This window comes from Cibotium barometz, chromosome 37 (genome assembly GCF_041138505.1).
Source record: "Cibotium barometz isolate CiBa-2024 chromosome 37, ASM4113850v1, whole genome shotgun sequence".
Classification (NCBI taxonomy): Eukaryota; Viridiplantae; Streptophyta; class Polypodiopsida; order Cyatheales; family Cibotiaceae; genus Cibotium; species Cibotium barometz.
Window position 1 is genome coordinate 18,160,693 of NC_141082.1, and position 9,700 is coordinate 18,170,392.

The following is a 9,700-nucleotide window of genomic DNA, read 5'->3' on the forward strand; positions in this document are numbered from 1 at the left end:
AAAATTTTAAATGATGACAAAAGTGATTTGTAGAGGACTGTAGGGAAGTTCATGTTTTACTTAGTTGCATTTCAGTATTTTTGGACATCTTTCAAGTTTATATATATAATTATTATTGATCCCAAAAAAAAGATCCCCCGTAGTTATCAATTTTTCATTGCCTGTAAGCACTTAATTATCCGCCCGTATAGGTGATGCCATTGAGAAAGCTCCAAAAGGGATTTTGAACCCAGGTACACTATAATTTACACAAAAACTTTCAATAAATATATCATTCTAAGGCTTGCTATGTGGGAAATCCCACAACTGCTTGGGCTCCATCAAAGATCACCACCTAGCCATCCCAAAAGAACTCCTCATGGATGTCTACAAATAGCAACCAATTCTTGCTCGTTTAGGGTTGAATCTTCGTGACATCGAGTGTGTTTATTAGATTATTGTGTTCAAACCACTAAGCAAGCCTCACCTTCACACTAAAGGCAAAAGAGCTCCTCACGGATGTCTACTACAGGTAGCAACTAGTTCTTCGAGTGTTTATGGGATTGAAGGGGTAGCTATATAAGTTGGCCGAAATGGGCAAAATGCCTTGTTTCCGACACAGAACATTTTTGCGTTACTGTTTGCCATCGTTGTTACCGACGCCCTGCCGACTTCAAACTTCACCTTTAAAGCCTTAAGCTTTTGTCTTCATTTTTTTGGCTTTACCTTGAGCGTTTGGGTCTGTGCAAATGCAATCATTGTTGCCCACTAGGTCTCCTGCTCTCTTGCTTGATCTAATTATTAAAATCCGATAGCAATGCCAATCCTAATACGTGCTTGCAATCCTGCTCTTCACAATGTGCAGAATCGGAGCTATGTTCATTTTGCCGCTGTGGTTGCGTTGTTCGCATTGTTGGTTGCTGCATCGAGCGGGTTCTACTTTGGGTTTCCAATCAGGACAGCTCGCTCATGCAGTTGCAGAAGCGATGGAGAAGGAGATGGCGGCCAGTTTACCGCAGTCGTAGAAGGTTGCTGCTGCGATTATAACACTGTGATTTCTTTGAACGACGAGATCGTCTACCCACTTCTGCAGCGTTTGGTGAGAACGGCTTTCTTTAGGTACTTCAAGGTGAAGCTATGGTGCGACTGCCCACACTGGCCGGACGACGGGATGTGCCGGCTGCGGGACTGCAGCGTGTGTGAGTGCCCCGACGACGAGTTTCCTGCAGTTTTCAAAGGACGGGCGCCATCTCCTGACGGAGACAGGTTGCTGCAGGGCGTCAGATCATTGCTGCCGGACGTCAGACCCACCTTGCTGCCGTCCGACAGCTTGCTCTGCCAGGAAGGCAAGCCGCAGTCGGCCGTAGATCGCACTCTGGATCACACAGCTTTCGCCGGCGGCTGGATCATTAGCAGAGATAACCCTTGGACCTTCGATGATGAGACCGATGATGATGATATCAGCTACGTTAATCTCCTGCTTAATCCCGAGCGTTTTACCGGCTACACAGGCGCCTCTGCGCGCAGGATATGGGATGCAATCTATCAAGATAATATTGCCCTAGAGTTAAGCGAGGCTAAGGTAGCTGATCAGTATAAGCAAACAGAAGAAGGTAGGGTACTCTACAAGCTCATATCAGGCTTGCATTCATCAATCTCTATCCACATCGCTGCAGATTATCTCCTTGATGAGAGCACTAACAAATGGGGTTCCAACAATGCTCTTCTTTACGAGCGTGTGCTGAGACACCCAGCAAGAGTAAGAAACCTTTATTTCGTATATCTTTTTGTATTAAGAGCAGTTACAAAGGCTGCCGATTACCTTCTTCAAGCAGATTACAACACAGGAAACTCCGCAGAGGATGAAAGCACACGCTCTTTGATGATGCAGTTGATGCGCAATGAGAGAATGCACGCAGCCTGCCCCAGACCCTTTGATGAATCCCAGCTATGGAGAGGTGCTGATGGAGGCAATCTCCTCTTGCAACTGCAAGGGCATTTTCAGAACATAAGCTCCCTTATGGATTGTGTAGGCTGTGAGAAGTGCAGGTTGTGGGGCAAATTGCAGATCCTAGGACTTGGAACGGCCTTGGAAATCCTCTTCTCACAGAACTCATCCAACCACTACCATCCCCTTCTGCACAGAAATGAAGTGATTGCTCTCATTAACCTCCTCAACAGGCTCTCCGAGTCCCTCCATTTCTTGCATAATCTCTCTCACCCTCAGGCAACATCCCATCATCTTTCTTTCAACAGTCAACCAGATGCCTCTAGTTATAATTAGATGCTTGTGTAGCCCTACATTGGATCATGGTAATTCAAAGCTTGCACAAATTGTGCAATATACTTTCATTATTTTACAACGTTTATGACAGTTCTCCGAGGGAACACCCTGCAAGCAAAATCCCATATAAAGGAGGACTACAAATATCTTTAAGATAAGTTTCATTTTATACACATGTTACTGGCATGCTTGGATAATCATGAGGGTTGAAACCTGCAGTAGTGTAACTTCAACTTGAACTCTTTTTTTCTGTTTCTGTTTTTTTGGTAGTACATCATGCGTAAACGTCATCACTTACATGCTTTGGAAATCATGACTTATAAAGAAGTAGCTAGATATGTTTTTTCTCTGACATTTTGTAACAACCATGGCAAGAAACAGAGAAGTGTGTAGGGAGCCCATTCATTGAATAAAAGCTGCCCTCCTTCACCTAAAAATATGTAAATATAGCAAGTGAGTTCATCAGGAGGAGTATATTAATTTCAAAAAATTACAGAATTACATTTACAAGTCGGAGTTTTTTAACCAATTTTGAAAAAACCATAAGTTTATGAAGAAAAAGGGATCATTTTATTCACAAAAATATGTAAGTGTAAGAGGTTTTTTAAATACTCTTTGAACGCACGTGTGATACATAGGATTTCTTCATAGTGCACCCCCAAGCCTTCAACTTTATATAAAGCCAAGCTCATTTGGTTATAGGCTTTAGCCAACCTTTAAGTTCTTATTCATTCTTGCATATGGCACCACCTCCTATGCATTGGGTTTCTACATTTAATATGTTTTTCTAGTTTGATGTCAAATGGTTTAACTTACAAGCAGTGGTCAAGCAGCATCCAAATTAGTTGTTTTCAACTACTCCACCAAATTATGGCAAAATACAAGAGACACATTACCTCTATCTCAACATTTGTGATCAAGCATGTTTAAATCTATGCACATGGAGTAATATTATTGTAGCAAAGGTCTAGTACATTTTCTACATGATTGTCTTTACAGCGTTATGTCTCAGTTTTCTTAAGTGTGTTTAAATATATGCACATGAAATACACAGGCGATACTATGAAAGCATGTGAGGTAGCTCAAAAGCTACTTGTAGATATGGATGAGTCCATGGATAGGGTTGTTATCATTTATTGTAACACCATGAGCATCATGTAGTTGGCTATAGTAACCCAGTGTATCATGTGTTGAATCAAGACAAAGGTAACAAGTTACAACACACATAGATGTAGCAAGCAAATATGGAGAGAAACAATACAAAACACACAGATGCGCCAAGCAAGCACATAGATGTAGCAAACAAGCAGATATGGAGAGAAACAGTACAACACACACAGATGCACCAAGCAAGCAGAGATGGAGAGAAGTAGTACAACACTCAAACTAGATTATTAAGAATGAGTGAAGTGACATGATAAGGCCACTTACACACATTAGAATATGCACACGCACTTGGGAGAAAAAACCTCTTAAGGACAGAAAAGGTACCTTGGTTTTTATTATTATCCTACATCCAGACATCACTACCATGTAAATGGCTACAAATCTCCCCTTTGTAGTAGTGTTGATGTGAACCTGTACAAGGATCATATGGCTGATCAATCCTCAAGTGGCAATAAGCCTAAAGCTTTACAAAAAACTTCTAACTTCTCTTATGAGAGAGCCTTTGTGAACATATCTGTCCCATTGTCATCTGTAGAGACATAAGCCAGGTTGATTTCTCCGGCAAACAAGCCTTTCCCTGATGTGATGATAATGTACCTCAGTGTGCTTTGTGCGAGTATGAAACATTGGGTTCTTCGCAATGGCTAATGCACCCTACATGTGAAGATGGAGATGGGGGGCTGCTGCCAACACTAAGATCTACAAAAAGGAGTCTGAGCCATACACACTCCACAGTCTGCACCGTACATGTGAAGATGGGGGGCTGCTGCCAACACTAAGATCTACAAAAAGGAGTTTAAGCCATACACACTCCACAGTCTACCACGTACTCAGCTTCATAGCTCGAGGCCACCATTGGCTACTTCTTATATGAATTCTTATATGAATCACAAAGATGAAGAGGAGAAGCCATTGCACAATTCTTTAGTGGGAACCCCAGCTTAGATGCTGGAATGGGTTGTAGTTGTGACCGTTGATGGTTAGGAGATGATGAGGGGTACAAGCGTTAGTTGGGGTCCGAGGATAGGAAATATTCTCGAAATAGTAGAGAATATTCCCTAGAATATTTCCTCAAATACTAAGTTCATCATTAGTGGGCGGTGGTCGGTGGGGATGCGTTATGAATACACAAGCGGTGAGCCATGTCAATGCAATGTAGCCGCCCACGACTTGGACGCATCCACCGCACTCTTGCAGTACTATAAATGGACATAGTTGGCACAAGCCAAGGCATCCAATGCTTGTGAGCATATAATCCCTATACTCTCAGTACGCCCCACATCCAGAGTCGGTCTAGATCGCCATCTAAGCTCTACACTAGAGCGCACGAGTGGACAACACCATCATATTGTACCTATCTCTTGTTTGGCATAATCATCATTCTCTCCATTCTCTCTATTGCATTATCTAGTGTACTTTTTCTTGATGTATCTATTTTCGCTATGCCATATTCTTACAAGGATGGCCCTCCATGCATGTATTGTTGTGAGCATAAACTATCTTTGCTTATTTCGAGTGTCAAACCTGCTATTCTCAAAGTAAGGAAAGTTATAAATGAAATGTAATCCCAAGCTCTCCTTTCCTTGAATTCTCTATCAATAAATCTTCTTCTAATTGGCATGTACAAGGGATCAATTCTAAGGTACCCTGGTGATGCCCCATAGATATCAGCATATTACTTTATAGCAAGGAATGGCACCCTTCAGATACCAAATTGTTCTTCTGGGACTTGGCCACCATCAGCATCAGTGTGGATGTTCTCATAGCCTCTGCATGACTCTGTTGAATGCTCCTACTTCCATCTCTTGCATGACTCTGTTGAATGCTCCTACTTCCATCTCTTGCAAGAATAGGTAATCATGAATGTGACAAGTCCGATTTCTAGAAAATTAGCAACAAGCCATGGGTCCACAAGCTTAGAGCTTCTTCTTATATTTACCCATAATTTCTCTTGTTGAGTTAGTCAAGTCCAAGTTTCACTGCCTCTCCAACCTATCTCCCCTACCAATGATATGACAAATGTGTTACTTGTGGGGCAATTGCATAGGCCTTGATTTCAATTCGTGTTGTTGGATTGAAGAATCTATAAGATGGCTCATTTAAGTAATGGATTATCTATGATGATTACCTGCTCATAGCCTTCTATTGGGAGATCCAAGATTGAATCTTTGTTGTAGTCTACCAGCTCTTCTTGATAGTGCTAAAGTAGATGGTTCAGCCTCTAGCTAGCTGTCCAATGTTTCCTCATGGGGTCTAGTGGGGTAGTTGTGAAATCAAAAGAAGTGGAAGGGAAATTACTCTCAGTTAGGTGGGGGTAAGTTTCCCCTTTATTGTTATTATCATAAATACTAGATAAGTATGATGTTATGGGATTTAACACAAGGTAGGTGTGGTCCTTATCTTCATTGTGCTTAGCCTTATCCCTATCATCAAAAGGTGGTGGAGGCTTCTTAGAGATGAATAAATCATGAAGTGCATGAAGGTCTTCTTCCTCAAGCAATGTGGGGTATTCTATGTCATTAGGATTTTTTTGGACCCAAAAAGGGCCTCCTAAAGATTCCTAATTTTAAGGGATTAGAGCTTAAAAAGCTGGGCTTAAGGGAGACAAAGGCGATGACCCCTATTTGTTGTCTTGCCACATCAGCCATACCCCCTAGTTTCACTTTTTAAAGGGAATATTCTCATACTCTCTCTCTTACTTTTTGACTTTTCTCATACTTTCTCTCTTACTTTTTGAATTTTTTATCTTCACTCACTATAAAGTGAATCTTTCTTGTCAGTTTGAAATCTCCTTTCTCATTAACTCCCACCATATCTCCTTTCCACATCAGCAAAACATTCTCGTATTTAGGTGGGCTCCAAAAAAGAGAAAATTTTTTATTTTTTATTTTTTTTACATTTTGAGGTGGAAAAAACAACACCACCCAACCAATATGTATGATGAAAATAAGAATTTCCCTCCAAAAAGCTTGTAATTCAAGGGTCACGTCAGAAGCTTGTCAGGAGCCAGTACATCCATAACTAACTGTCAGGTCCCCACAACCCCATAAACATAACTAATTGTCAGATCCCGAAATTGTGGGGATCCCAAAAATTATTATTTTTTTAATTTTTCTTATAAATGTAATTTATTGATGAAAAACTCCATGTTAGTATATTTGTATATCAAAAAGATCATTTTCTACTTAGAAAAACGGATTTGTGTTAAACCTGCAAGCAGCAAAGTTTTAACAGTCTCTCTCTCTCACTCTCCCCCCCTCTCTCTCTCTCTCTCTCTCTCTCTCTCTCTCTCTCTCTCTTCTTCCTCTGCTTAGCTATGGAGCCTTTGCAAGCTGTGTGTATAGCCCCTTGTGAAGCTAGGAAATGGAAGGTTGATTTACACATTCGTATTCCTGAAGAGTATGGCAGCTCTAAAAAAACTCATCCTACTGATGCACAATATGTCCAAGCTCATAGGATAGCTAAGGAGAAAAATGTAGATCTTTGGGTTGATAGGCATCTCTATCCAGTTGACCCTCCAATAAGAGAAAATCCTCCTTTTCGCAATTTATCATATTTTATGCAATTTGTTGGTGAAGGAGAGCTTGGTGTAAGATTTCTCCCCAGTCTCTCAAAATGTCCAGCATATTCCCCTGTAATCAATTCCCTCTTCAGAAATATAAGAGATCTCGTCTCTGGCTTGACATAGAGAGAGAAAATATTATAGAGAGAGAATATTCAGATTATGAATATTTTTAGATAGAAAAATTTCTCATATTATTAAAATGAATTCCCGTGAAACAGAAATTCAAAAAGAACTTTTCAATGTGCAATTGGAATTTATTAGAAATGGGTATAAAGGACCTTAGCCTAAGGGTCTAGATTTTCAGGAATTTTTGGATTATGGTCCAATTAAGGTTCCTATGGGCCAATAGCATCAATCCATGTGTAGGGAGGAGATAAATCCAATTTGTAAAAGAAGATACCCAAAAATGAGTAAATGCTCACATAAGATGAAGAGTTGACTATGTACAAGGTTTATTAGTAAGAAACTATGAGTAATATAAAAAATATGAGATATTTTGGGTATCCAAAAATGAGTAAATGCTCACATAAGATGAAGAGTTGAAAATGTACAAGGTTTATTAGTAAAAAACTATGAGCAATATTAAAAATATGAGATATTTTGGGTATAATGATTCCATTTTGACACATATGTAAGGAAGGGGAGTCCATTAAAGGAGGTGCATATTTCACATGCTTGAATGAGTTTTAAACTAAAAAATAATGTGATATTTTTATCTCTCCTCTCTCTTGAATCAAACCAAATCAAAATGAAACCAAACCGAATAAAAAAGGAAGCAAACTAGATCCAAATCTAGTCCAAATTCAATCAAACTGAATCTGGAAAATTCTAGAATTCAGTTAGCTTTGTTTAGAGCTTCCCTCTTGATCTGTAAATAGAACATGAGTCCTTTTGAAAAAAATAGAAGAATTTTACTATACTAGAGTTATGCTGAAATAATGCTAATTTCTACTATTCTCTTAAATTCTCTCCAAATTGAAGAAATTGGAGCTTCCCTCTTTCTTCAATCCCCATTGGTGGCTCCATCAACATACTTAACCAATTGATTGGTTGGGGGCCTCTACCGTGAGCAGAGAATCAAGCAATTTGTAAGGTAAATGGTAAATTTTAATCTTTTCTATAATTTCTCAATGTTTCTCTCTTCTCAACCCCTCTCAAGCTTGAGAAGATTAATTGGAATGGTTTTTGAATGCTATTGAAGTTAATTGATGAATGGTAGTGAAGAGTTACATAATTTGATGAATGCTATTGAAGTTAATTGATTAATGATAGTTAAGAATTACATAAATTTCTATTTATGCTTAATTCAAATGGTTTTTATGTAATCTCTCTCTCTCACTCAAGAAATGATCATACTCATGATCCATTCTCAATCCAAATGAAGCTTTTCATAAAGCTTTTTCTTAATCCAAGATTAATCTATACTTGAGGCCAAATTAATGGCTTTTTTCTATGCTTTTAGTTTATGTATTTCATGAATATTGATAATTCAATCCATTATAGATTATTGATCCAATTAGGGATCATTCTAATTATTTCTTAATGATAAGCTTTATTCCTTAGAAAAATTGAGATTTATCAGTCATAGCAGCGGAGCTATGGCAAAATTTTTATAAAAATTACGCATAAAATAATTTCATTCAAAGCATGAAAAGAGGACTTCCTACCATATTCTAGGAATTATCATCCTAGATTAATTGAAGATATTCATTGTAATCATAGAGAAATTGATTTTTATATTATGCACAATTGATTTTCATGCATAGAGGTATGCATAAAAGATTATTATTTTAACATAAAAGTGTTACTTTTATCATAATTAGATTTCATGCATAAAGGTATGCATAAAAGATTATTATTTTAATGAAGTGTTACTTTTATCATATTTGAATTTCATGCATAGAGATATGCATAAAAGATGATTATTTTATTATAAAAGTGTTACTTTTATCATATTTGAATTTCATGCATAGAGGTATGCATAAAAGATGATTATTTTATTACAAAAGTGTTACTTTTAGCATAATTGAATTTCATGCATAGAGGTATGCATAAAAGATGATTATTTTATTACAAAAGTGTTACTTTTAGCATAATTGAATTTCATGCATAGAGGTATGCATAAAAGTTGATTATTTTATTATAAAAGTGTTACTTTTATCATATTTGGATTTCATGCACAGAGGTATGCATAAAATTTGGTTATTTTATTATAAAAGTGTTACTTTTATTACAATTGAATTTCATGCATAGAAGTATGCATAAGAGTTGATTATTTTATTATAAAAGTGTTACTTTTATCATATTTGGATTTCATGCATAGAGGTATGCATAAAAGTTGATTATTTTATTATAAAAGTGTTACTTTTATCACAATTGAATTTCATACATAGACGTATGCATAAGAGTTGATTATTTTATTATAAAAGTGTTACTTTTATCATATTTGGATTTCATGCATAGAGGTATGCATAAGAGTTGATTATTTTATTATAAAAGTGTTACTTTTATCACAATTGAATTTCATGCATAGAAGTATGCATAAGAGTTGATTATTTTATTATAAAAGTGTTACTTTTATCACAATTGAATTTCATGCATAGAAGTATGCATAAGAGTTGATTATTTTATTATAAAAGTGTTACTTTTATCATATTTGGATTTCATGCATAGAGGTATGCATAAAAGTTGGTTATTTTATTATA

The 9,700-nt window shown here is 37.4% G+C and overlaps 1 pseudogene; it reads left to right on the forward strand.

Moving 5' to 3' along the window:
* Positions 1 to 796: 796 nt before the first annotated feature.
* LOC147617026 (endoplasmic reticulum oxidoreductin-1 pseudogene) lies at positions 797 to 2,263 on the forward strand (annotated as a pseudogene).
* Positions 2,264 to 9,700: the final 7,437 nt, after the last annotated feature.